Source organism: Phyllobates terribilis, unplaced genomic scaffold (assembly GCF_046119375.1).
Source record: "Phyllobates terribilis strain yellow unplaced genomic scaffold, ASM4611937v1 Scaffold_4__5_contigs__length_816908805, whole genome shotgun sequence".
Lineage (NCBI taxonomy): Eukaryota > Metazoa > Chordata > Amphibia > Anura > Dendrobatidae > Phyllobates > Phyllobates terribilis.
In genome coordinates, this window is record NW_027362764.1 from 192,981,696 (window position 1) to 192,993,863 (window position 12,168).

A 12,168-nucleotide genomic window follows, 5' to 3' on the forward strand; every position below is an offset into this window, starting at 1 on the left:
AGCCTGACCCCCACCAGCATGATCAGGCACATGTCAGCAAAGCACCCGACTTTGTGGGGCGAACCCCAGAGTCCACGACCAGTGTCAGCGGGTGTCACCACTGCTTCTTCCACTGTTGTGCATGTATGAGAACCCCCTGTTGTGCGTGCAAGGCAATCCCCTGTCCATACTGCATGCAAAGATGCCCCCTCCTCTCAGTCTTCACTTGTTATGGCAGTTTCTCAAGAAACAGCATCAACGTCCACGTTCACAGCCCACCGCAGCGTTCAATTGTCTATATCCCAGAGCTTTGAATGAAAGCGCAAATTCACAGCCAACGCCCCACAGGCCACAGTCCTAAATTCGAACATTTCACGACTGCTTGCGTTGGAAATGCTGCCTTTTAGACTGGTGGAGACGGAATCCTTCCGCAACCTTATGGCGGTCGCCGTCCCTCGGTACTCGGTCCCCAGCCGACACTATTTTGCCCGGTGTGCCATCCCCACACTACACAAGCACGTGTCCCAAAACATCTGCCCTGCCCTCAACAACGCAGTTACTGGGCAGTGTTGAGCCACTCCCGTAGTGTTCGAGTTCGGTTCGTCGAACAACGGCATGTTCGTTGAACGGTTCGTCGATCACCGTCGAACACGGTTAAAACTTATGGCAGGCAAACAAAAACACATAGAAACACATAGAAAACACCTTCAAAGGTGTCGAAAAGCTGACAAACTGCTCAGAATAGAATAGAATATAATAGAATAGAGCATCACGCGTAGATTAGATAGAAACATGTCTGTCACATATATAATAAGTACAGTGACAGTGTTGGTTACTGTACTTGTCATTTAGTGTTAAAATAAAGGATATCTCTGACATGGAGCGCAGGCAATATCTCTGAAGGATGACAAGCTGGATGGCAGCGTTCTGCTACCATCCTGCCTGCCATCTCAATGCCATCCCAACGTGGGAGAATTCTCCTGCTCAAGCGGTGACGTCATTTACCGGCACCGCATGCGCAGGAGAATTCTCCCACGCTGTCAGTGACGTGCATGAGGTGAGTTGAGTTCATTGGACTAGAACTCGGCTCATCTGGATGCCGTCACAGCGAGACACTGAGGAGCGCAAGCATGCCTGCGCTTCTCAGTGTCTGCGGCATGGCAAGCAGGATAGCAGCTTTCTGCTGCGATCCAGCCTGTCATGTTTATGTAGCAGAGCTGAAGCCATCCTGGGAACTATGGAAAGGTAAGGATGAGGTTGGTTTAATATTTTACTTTTATTGCAGAAGACATTGGCTTCAGCTGAAATGGGCGTGACGTTAAGTAGAGTTTAATTTAGAACATTAAAGAATTGTGTCTTTATTTCAATTAAAGGATTTTATTCTGGGTGTTTGTGTTTTTTCTAACTTTCACTATAGGGGTTAGTAATGGGAGCGTCTTATAGACGCCTCTCCATTACTAACCTGGGCTTGATGTCAGTTGGCATTATAAGCGGACATCAACCCCAGCCCTATTACCCCACTGCCACCGCTACAGGGCAGTGGGAAGAGCGAGGCTAAGTGCCAGAATTGGCGCATCCTATGGATGTGCCATTTCTGGGGTGGCTGACGGCTGGTGTTTCTAGCCTGGGAGGGGGCCAATATTCATGGCACCCTTCCTGGGCAATTAATATCAGCCCCCAGCTGTCTGCCTAGCCTTTGCTAGCTATTAAAATAGGGGGGACCGCATGTCATTTTTTGTTTGGGTCCCCCATTTTAATAGCTAGTAAAGGCTAGGTATTCAGCTGGGGGCTGATATTAGTAGCCTGGGAAGCTCCGTGGGTATTACCCCCTTCCCAGGCTTCAAACATCTGCCCCAGCCATCTGCTTAACCTCCGCTAGAGACTAAAATTACAGGGAACCCCACGCCAATTTTTTTTTTAATAAATCTTTTATTTTAACACTAAATTACAAGTACAGTAACCAACACTGTCACTGTACTTATTATATATGTGACTGATATGTTTCTATCTATCTAATCTTTTCTATTCTTTCTGTTCTAAATTGTTGGGTACTGATGTATGCCGCTGATGAATTGCCGGCTTTTCATGTTTCACTGCAAGCTCTGTTCCCATCGATTTGGGCAATCACTGTAATGCCACAACCACCATGGCTGTGATATTACAGTGAGTGGCAGACAATCTCTGCATGATTGGTGCTCTAAATAGTGCAAAATATGCAGGACGGGGACCCGAGCTCCCGCCCGAGCATCGGGCAAGTACTGGGCGAACTCCGAGCATCTCGAGTACTGAGATGCTCGGGCGAGTACCGAGCAGAGGCGAGCATGCTCGCTCATCACTAATTAACAGTATTACTGTGAAAAAATCCAGTTACGCTTTTGATGCACGAACAGTTATCGAACATAACCTCGAACAGCCAAATTTTTTGCAAATCGTTCGAATTCGTCGAACGACTCGAACACCGCCCAAAACAGCTCGAATTTGAGATTGGCGAAAAGTTTGAGTCAAACATCCCTCATCTCTATTACTGGGAGAGTCCACCTGACAACGGACACGTGGACAAGTGCTTGTGGCCGGGGACGGTACATCTCCCTGACGGCACACTGGGCAAACATAGTGGAAGCCGGGACCCAGTCGGACCTTGGGACTGAACACATCCTCCCCACACCGAGGATTGTGGGCCCTATGTCAGTCAGAGCTGCCCCCACAGTGTACAGCTCCTGCACATCATCGTCCTCCTCATGTTCAGCCTCCATCTCAGATATCACCACATCAGTTACAAGCTGGAAGCACTGCAGTACTGCCTCAGCCAAGCGGCAACAGGCAGTGCTGAAACTCATAAGCTTAGGTGATAAACCTCACACTGCTTGCGAGTTGTGGACAGCTGTGAAAGAGCAGGCAGATCTGTGGCTGAGACCGCTGAACCTACATCCAGGCATGGTCATGTGTGACAATGGCCGTAACCAGGTGGCGGCTCTGAGGCGAGGTGAGATCACACACGTACCATGCCTGGCTCATGTGCTTAAACTCGTGGTTCAGCGGTTTCTTAAATCGTACCCCAAGTTGCCAGATCTGCTCGTCAAAGGACGCCGCCTGTCAGCTTATTTTCGGGAGTCGGCTACAGCTTCCGCTGCCCTTGCTGTGTTGCAGCAGCATTTGCAGCTTCCGGCACACCGACTGGTGTGTGATGTCCCCACACATTGGAACTCTACCCTCCACATGTTGCAAAGGATTTGTGAGCAGAAGAGAGCAGTTGTGGAGTACCAGCTGCAACAAGGCCATTGATATTCAGGTCAGACTCCACACATAAGACCACAGGAGTGGACCTGGATGTCTGACATATGTACCATCCTGACAAACTTTGAGGAGTCCACCAAGATGGTGAGTGGTGATGACACCATCATTAGCATCAGCATCCCACTTGTCTATTTTTTGCAACGCTCTCTGCAGAGAATTAAAGAGGAGGCATTGCAGCCAGAGTATGATGAGATGGATCAAGAAGCTGTAGCGGGCGATTACACACAGCGCAGCCTCATCTCATCCCAACGTGCATTGGGGGAAAATGAGGGAGAGGAGGAGGAGGAGGAAGAGCAGGAGCTGGTATCATGCGCTGTAGACGGTAGTATCTGTACAACTGTCATACCGTCGGTTCAGCGTGGGTGGCCTGAGGACAGGGGGGAGGAGGAGGAGAGCATGGTCAGTTGTCATCTTGGTGAGGACACGGAAGTCTTGCCCGTTACCAGTCTGGCACGCATGGCTGACTTTATGTTATGCTGCCTTAACTGTGACCCTCGCATTGTCAAAATGTTGGGTGACAGTCATTACTGGTTGGTGACACTTTTAGACCCCCGCTACAAGGAGAACTTTCACTCTCTTATTCCTGAGGTGGAGAGGTCTATGAAAATGGGGCAGTACCAGAAGGCCCTTGCTGCAGAACTGTTAAAACAATTCCCATCTGAACACGCTAGTGGCAGAGGTCACAGTTCGTTGCCCAACCAAGGCGTACAGGTGAGAGAGACGCAACTCCAATCCAGCAGAGGCAAGGGAACACTGTCAATGTTCTGGGACAGTTTTCTGAGACCAGCCCAGCTTACAGGCCCTGTACTCTCACAAGGAGTGGAAAGTTTCAAAAGATGGTGAAGGGGCCTGCAAGACAAGGTGGCAGCAGCTTAACTGCATAGCTACAGCCAGCCAGGATTAAAACCAGCACAAGCAGTACACAGCATCGTCCTACAGCCTATTACCTAACACCCGGTGGTGGCAGAGGATCCCCGGCGAGATTGGAGGCTTTCTTCCAGAGGGGACAAACAACAAGAACAGTGAGTAAGATGGCACCTGCTTCCCCTGCAACTTCTTCACACTCCTCCAGAAGCTCAGGGGAAGGGAAACAGAAAATGTGAAACACAGCAGCAGGGATAATGAGCCCACAGCACCAATGACAAGGGCAGATATGCAAGAATTTCTGGCTGCAATTCGCTCCTCCATGAGGGAAGATATGCAGGCAATGTTGCAGGAGATAAAAGGGGAGATTACTTCCATTGGGGATGGCACTTCCCACATTGAAAACAAGATGGAAGAATATGCCAGAACGATCAATGCCTTGGTAGATGAAAATGAGGCACTCAGGAAAGAGATGTCTCGGGTCACTGATAAAGTTTATGACTTAGAAGATAGATCCAGACGTAACAATGTGAGGCTTAGGGGAATCCCTGAAGAAGTGCCAGGTAAAGATCTATCTGAGTTCATGCGACGCTTCTTGGTGGCTGTAGTACCTGAGGTTGCCCCTAATGAATTACTGGTGGACAGGATTCATAGAACACCGAAGCCCAGACACGTAGACCCTACCCTGCCTAGAGATACCTTGGCACGTATTCATTTCTTCACTACGAAGGACATGTTTCTATACCAACTAAGGAAAACCCCCAGGCTGCCTGAGGAATTTCAAAATCTGCAGGTCTTCCCAGACCTTTCTGCGGCTACCCTGGCAAAGAGAAGAGAATTTGCCCATGTGTGCAGGGCATTGAGAGAGGCTGGCATACGGTATAGATAGGGATTCAACCCAGTAAAACTACTAATACTCCGTGACAGTGGCGTGGTAGCGTGTTTTACCCCTAAACAAGCGGAAGAGAAATTGGCATCCTGGAAGATTGCCTATGCTCCTAGACAACCTGCTAAAGGCAAGAAAATTGCGCAGGAATGGGTATCGACCTGAAAGAGAGGCGAGGACGCTATCCTGGCTGAGATGGAGCTGTTAGAGGATTGCTGACCTGTTTTTTCCCTTTGTTCTTTTCTGAACTCTGAGCGCCTTTTGGCTTATTGACTGACAGTTCTCTTTTGTTTGGCGGAAGCCGTCTGGTTGGTGATCCTCTGGACTGTGAGAAATCTTGCTGAGTGGCAGCGAGATTTGAAAATCTCACGGGACCCCGTGGTCAGATTTATGTCTGAAGAATTTACTTTTTTGACTGAAGTTTTCTCTATGGTTTTTTCTGTGGACTTTTTTCCGCTGTGTTTTTTCTTTCTTTTTACTGTTTTTTTATATGTTTTTTTTTTTCCAATTTAACTTGAGGTATATTTCCTCTTTTGACATAACTGCTGATCGTTCTAAGGACATATGTGCTTTTTTCAGTGAATGGCTCATGAGGGGTGGTGTGGGGTGGTGTGGGGGGGTGGTGGGGGGGCAGAAAAATTGGATTTTTGTATGCGGCTCATAACAATTTCCTCCTTTATGTGTAATTAGGAGTATACAATTTCTCTCGTTGAATGTGAAAGGGTTAAATTCACCTGCCAAACGCTCTATGTTGTGGAGGGAGGTGAGGAAATCGAAGACAGACATTGTGTGTCTGCAAGAGACGCATTTATTGGCAGCTGATAATCATAGATTGCATCAGGCACAATTCCCCCATATATTCTTTGCAAATGCCCAGACTAAGACAGCAGGAATCTGTGTTATGATAAAAAATTTGATGGCCTTCCAGAACATTCAGATGTGTACAGACCCCATGGGTAGATACTTGGCGTTGGTGTGTACATTGAATGGGACCCCTCTTACGATTTCAGCACTCTACGCCCCAAATTCTGCCCAGCTCCCATTTGTGCGAAAAGTCCTCTCTATCATTTCAACACTTAAACAAGGGGAGGTTATTGTATGCGGGGATTTTAACATGCCAATGGATGGTACTTTAGACTGCTCATCTAGATCGGGTCGCCCTCGGAGAGAATTTGGCAAGTTGGTCCATGAATTTGGTCTGCACGATTTTTGGAGATACTCTCACGCCAGTGAAAGGGACTATACTTTTCATTCTCTCCGACATGGGTCATATAGTAGGATTGACTTATTCCTAGTAGACAATAGAGCTCTCAATAGATGTATATCTGCGGAGGTTGGAACGATTACGTGGTCTGACCACGCACCGATCTACCTACGTGTACATCTTGCGCAACGATTCAAACCAACACCACACTGGCGACTAAACACCTCTCTATTAATGAATGACTCTATAATGACAAAAGCAACAGCAGAATTGACATCTTATTTTGAATTAAACGAAAATGGCACAGTTTCCGACGAGACTTTATGGACAGCGCACAAAGCCGTGACACGGGGAGTCTTCTTACAACAAGCGTCACAATTGAAAAGAAAGAGGGAGCAACACAGGACTGACCTCCTGACTGAGTTGAAAAAGCTAGAAATATTAACTAAAACCTCCCCCTCTCCGGCTACCATTGAGGCCATATATCAGCTCAGATTTAAACTGCGCTCTGATCTGCTGGCAGTATATGAATATAACCTCCGCAAGCTCCAACTTAGTCACTATGCCATGGGAGATAGACCGGGAGCCGTTTTGGCCAGGCGGGTCAAGAAAAGGGCGGCTAAATCCAGAATAGATCATCTACGGGACCCGAAAGGGTTGATAGCCAGAAGTCCGAAGGACATAGCTGCAGTCTTTGCTGCATACTATAAATCTTTATATAACTTAAAAGATGATGTTGATACCCCACAGCCACAACAGTCAGATATTGATCAATATTTGAGTGATTTGAAGCTCCCGAAGGTTTCCCGGGAACAGTTACAATTATTGAATGCCCCCTTCACAGAAGTAGAACTGAAAGATGTTATTGATTCATCCAAATGTCATAAGACCCCTGGCCCAGACGGCATAGCTAACAAGTACTATCGTGGTTTCTAAAAAAATCTTACCCCATACCTTATCAGGTTATACAATACCTGGAGAGACTCGGGAAAGGTAGCAGTACCTAATTTGGAGGCTACGATCGTCACATTGCCTAATCTTGGAAAGACCCCCGATTCTCCAGGTAATTTTAGACCAATAGCACTTTTGAATAGAGATGTAAAGATCTTTACCAAGCTCTTGGCTGTTAGACTAAATCGTGTCGTTCCTTCCCTGATATCCTCTCATCAAGTTGGTTTTGTAGCTGGTAGGGAAGCTAAAGATGGTACGAGGAGGATGTTGGATCTGATTAAAGTGGCAGAGTTCAGCGGCCTCCCCAGTGCACTCCTGTCGCTAGATGCTGAGAAAGCATTTGATAGGGTGCACTGGGGATACCTTAAAAGTGTTTTGCTTAAATTTGGACTAAAAGGACCTATTCTGTCTGTGATTAACGCATTGTACTCCACTCCTTCTGCTAAGGTTTTGACGTCTGGTTTCCTCTCTGAATCCTTCCCCATAACAAACGGGACACGGCCGGGCTGCCCCTTATCTCCAGTCATATTTGCTTTATGTATGGAGCCCTTGGCTGAAAAGATTAGAAATAACTCAGAGATTTTGGGAATCTCGGTGGGGGGGGGGGGTCCTCCCACAAAATCGGTCTATATGCAGACGATGTGGTTATCCCGTGCACTGATCTGGACAGGTCCTTCTCTGCCATTATGTCCGATCTCAAAACGTTTACAAACATCTCGTATTATAAACTGAATGCAGCTAAGACGGTTTCCTGCCGATTCTTGTTCCATTGTCACTTAGGCAAAGACTGGAAGGGGCATACCCTTTTCAGTGGGCACAGGAAGGAATGACGTATTTGGGTAACACCTTAACCCTTTCAAAACAATTGGTGGAAGTAAATTTTACTAGACTGATAAATACGGTGCGGGAGGAGTTGGCGGTATTACAAAACGTTGTTGCATCGTGGATAGCCAGGATAAATATTTTTAAAATGAAGGTTCTTCCAAAATTTTTTTACTATTTTAGGTGTATCCCAATTAAAATCCCTTCTAAAATCATAAATACCCTTCAAAGACTGGCTAATAATTACATTTGGAACAGTAGGAGACCGAGGGTGTCTAGTAGACTTCTGTATTATCCATATGACATGGGAGGGATGGGCATGCCCAATCTCATAGCCTACTATAGAGCGGCGGTCTTGACGGGAATCAGGGACTGGTGGAACATGGACAGCGGCCACAAATGGTTGCAAACAGAGTCCTTACTTGCCCGAAACCATTCTACCAGATTGATATTGGAGACAGAAGTAGTTAAGCGAAGCACTATGGTCGCCGAGTTACCAACATCGGAGGCTACTATGCATTGTTGGAGGAATTTGGCATCCAAACTGCTGTTACTCCCCAGGACTGAGATCTCTTTACGAGCTCTAGAATATCATATTCCATATATTAACCTTCAACGTTGGGTGACAGCTGGAGTTCAATCACTAGCAGACCTGTTGGAGGACAATGTAATAATTCCTTTCGATAAACTAGTTATGAGATTCCCAGACCTACGGCCCTTGTTTTACCAGTATTTGCAAATAAGGCATTTAGTCCACTCTACACAGACATCCCCCTTTTTTATTCTACCTAAGGATAAAAGAGCTATGGGTTACTTTCTCCACTCTAAGGCCGGTTCTAAGGGGGTTTCTATACTTTATAGGGCTCTAAACGACCCAGATCTGGACGATAAATTGACGTATATGACTCGTTGGGAACGGGATCTAAGAATTTCGATGGACCCTCAGGACTGGCGGGATGGTTTGGATGAGGTCCAGTGAGTTTCGTCGTGTTTAAACCACCTAGAGCAGCTTAAAAAGACGCACATGAGATGGTACTACTACCCGGCACAGATGGTACACTTCGGGTCTGAATCATCATCTTTATGTTGGAGAGGATGCAATGGGGAAGGCTCGTTGGGCCACATGTGGTGGGTTTGTCCAAAACTTCAATCACTATGGGGGGCACTGGATAGTTTGATATGGGATGTACTGGGGACTCACCTAGAGATAACACCTAGTATGGGAATACTTCATATAGGATTAATGGATGTCCCCTGGAAAATTAGAGGAATTTTGTGACATATTCTGATCGCAGTTAGATCAGCTATCGCAGCTAAATGGAAAGGAGTGGGCATCTCTACGATGGGGGAGATAGTGACCAGACTGAACACGAACTGTCAATATGAAAGGGCTCTGGCACACACACTCAAGGCAAAGAAGAAAACTGATAAAATATGGGAACCTTGGTTAAACAGCCCATTGTCTATACATGGGGAACGTTGAGGAAGCGGGATATTTTGTGTGCCATTCGGAGTTTGGGTGATGCGCGGGACGATTCTGGGCCCCTCTCCCTACCTTGCACCTCCGATCTTGCAATAGTGTAAATATGAGCCATGCGACATTCACAGGACTTACGGATATAAATTATTTCTCACAACCATCTAATATATGGGGAAATTAATGTAATTAATCCATTCTTTTTTCTTTTGTTTTCTTTTATGTATATGTATTTTCCTTTTATTTTATTTTTATACTGTTCATTTTGTACATTTTGTAAGCCCAGAGGTTGGGGCACAGTTTTGGGCATCTGTTGGCCCTATAGATTGTATGTTCTGATTTTTGTGCAAAATTCAATAAACACATTGTTTAAAAAAAAAAAAGATTGTGAGGGAGTACCTTGCCGACCGTACCAGCGTCCTCCGTGATTCCTCTGTGCCTTTTAATTATTGGGTATCCAAGCTGGACACTTGGAATGAACTCGCTTTGTACGCTTTGGAGGTTCTGGCCTGCACTGCCGCTAGCGTGTTATCGGAGGGTGTTTTTAGTGCCGCTGGGGGAATTATAACTGATAAGCGCACTTGCCTGTCAACTGACAATGCTGACAAGCTGACCCTTATCAAAATGAACAAGGGCTGAATTGGGCCAGACTTCTCATCACCACCAAATGACAGCAGAGTAACATAAAGACAAATCCACTGTGTTGTTTCGGGAGGTGTATTACCATGCACCGCTTCACACCCACACATGGGTATACGCTTCCTCATTTCGGCTGTTTTTTGCTCTTCGCCTTATCCTCAGCCTCCACCACCACTATACCACCAGGGTGACCATGGTCTGTGTTGCCAGCATTGCAAGTTCCTCCTTCCTAATTTTTGGCAGCTTTTGCTTGGAAGGCATAGGCAAAGACTATGGGAGACCCACTCCCCAATAATGGGAATAATGTTTTAAATATACTGTACTGCATGGCTCTTGTAAGGGGCATTGCAAGTTCCTCCATCCTAATTTTTGGCAGCTTTTGCTTGGAAGGCATAAGCAAAGACTATGGGAGACCCACTCCCCAATAATGGGAATAATGTTTTTAATATGCTGAACTGCAGGGCTCTTGTAAGGGGCATTGCAAATTCCTCCGTCCTAATTTTTGGCAGCTTTTGATTGGAAGGCATAGGCAAAGACTAGGGCAGACCCACTCCCCAATGATGGGAAAAAAGTTTTTAATATGCTGTACTGCATGGCTCTTGTATGGGGCATTAAAATCGTCTTGTTAAGCTACTGTGACATCCACGTCTCTTCCAAGGGTCATTGAAATTGTCTTTTTATTCTACTGGGACCTCCACGTCTCTTTCAAAGGGCATTGATATTGTCTTTTTATTCCACTGGGACCTCCATGTCTCTTCCAAGGGGCATTGATATTGTCTTCTTATTTCACTGTGTCCTCCACGTCTCTTCCAAGGGGCATTAAAACCGCTTTGTTAAGCTACTGTGACCTCCACGTCTCTTCCAAGGGGCATTAAAACCGTCTTGTTAAACCACTCTGAACTCCATGTCTCTTCCAATGGGCATTAAAACCGTCTTGTTAAGCTACTGTGACCTCCAAGTCTCTTCCAAGTGGCATTAAAACCATTTTGTTAAACCACTCTGAACTCCACGTCTCTTCCAAGGGGCATTAAAATCGTCTTGTTAAGCTACTGTGACCTCCATGGCTCTTCCAAGGGTCATTGATATTGTCTTTTTATTCCACTGGGATCTCCATCACTCTTCAAAGGGGCATTGATATTGTCTTTTTATTCCACTGCGACCTCCACCACTCTTCCAAGGGGCATTGATATTGTCTTTTTATTCCACTAGGACCTCCACCACTCTCCCAAGGGGCATTGATATTGTCTTTTTATTCCACTGGGACCTCCACGTTGCTTCCAAGGGGCATTAAAACTGTCTTGTTAAACCACTCTGAACTCCATGTCTCATCCAAGAGGCATTAAAACCGTCTTGTTAAGCTACTGTGACCCCCATTCTCTTCCAAGGGGCATTAATACCATCTTGTTAAACCACTCTGAACTCCACGTCTCTACCAAGGAGCATTAAAATCGCCTTGTTAAGCTACTGTGACCTCCACGTCTTTTCCAAAGGTCATTGATATTGTCTTTATATTTCACTGGGACCTCCACCACTCTTCCAAGGGGCATTTATATTGTCTTTTAATTCCACTGCGACCTCCATCACTCTTCCAAGGGGCATTGATATTGTCTTTTTATTCCACTGCGACCTCCACCACTTTTCCAAGGGGCATTGATATTGTCTTTTATTCCACTGCGACCTCCACCACTCTTCCAAGGGGCATTGATATTGTCTTTTTATTCCACTGCAACCTCCACCACTCTTCCAAGGGGCATTGATATGGTCTTTTTATTCCACTGGGACCTCCACCACTCTTCCAAGGGGCATTGATATTGTCTTTTTATTCCACTGGGACCTCCACGTCTCTTCCAACGGGCATTAAAACCATCTTGTTAAACCACTCTGAGCTCCACGTCTCTTCCAAAGGGCATTAAAACCATCTTGTTCAACCACTCTGAACTCCACAGCTCTTCCAAGGGGCATTGAAATGTTGTGTTTAATTACCTCTGACCTCCATGACTCATCAAACGGGCATTGCATTTCCTCCTAATTTTAGTCAGCTTTTGCTTTTCA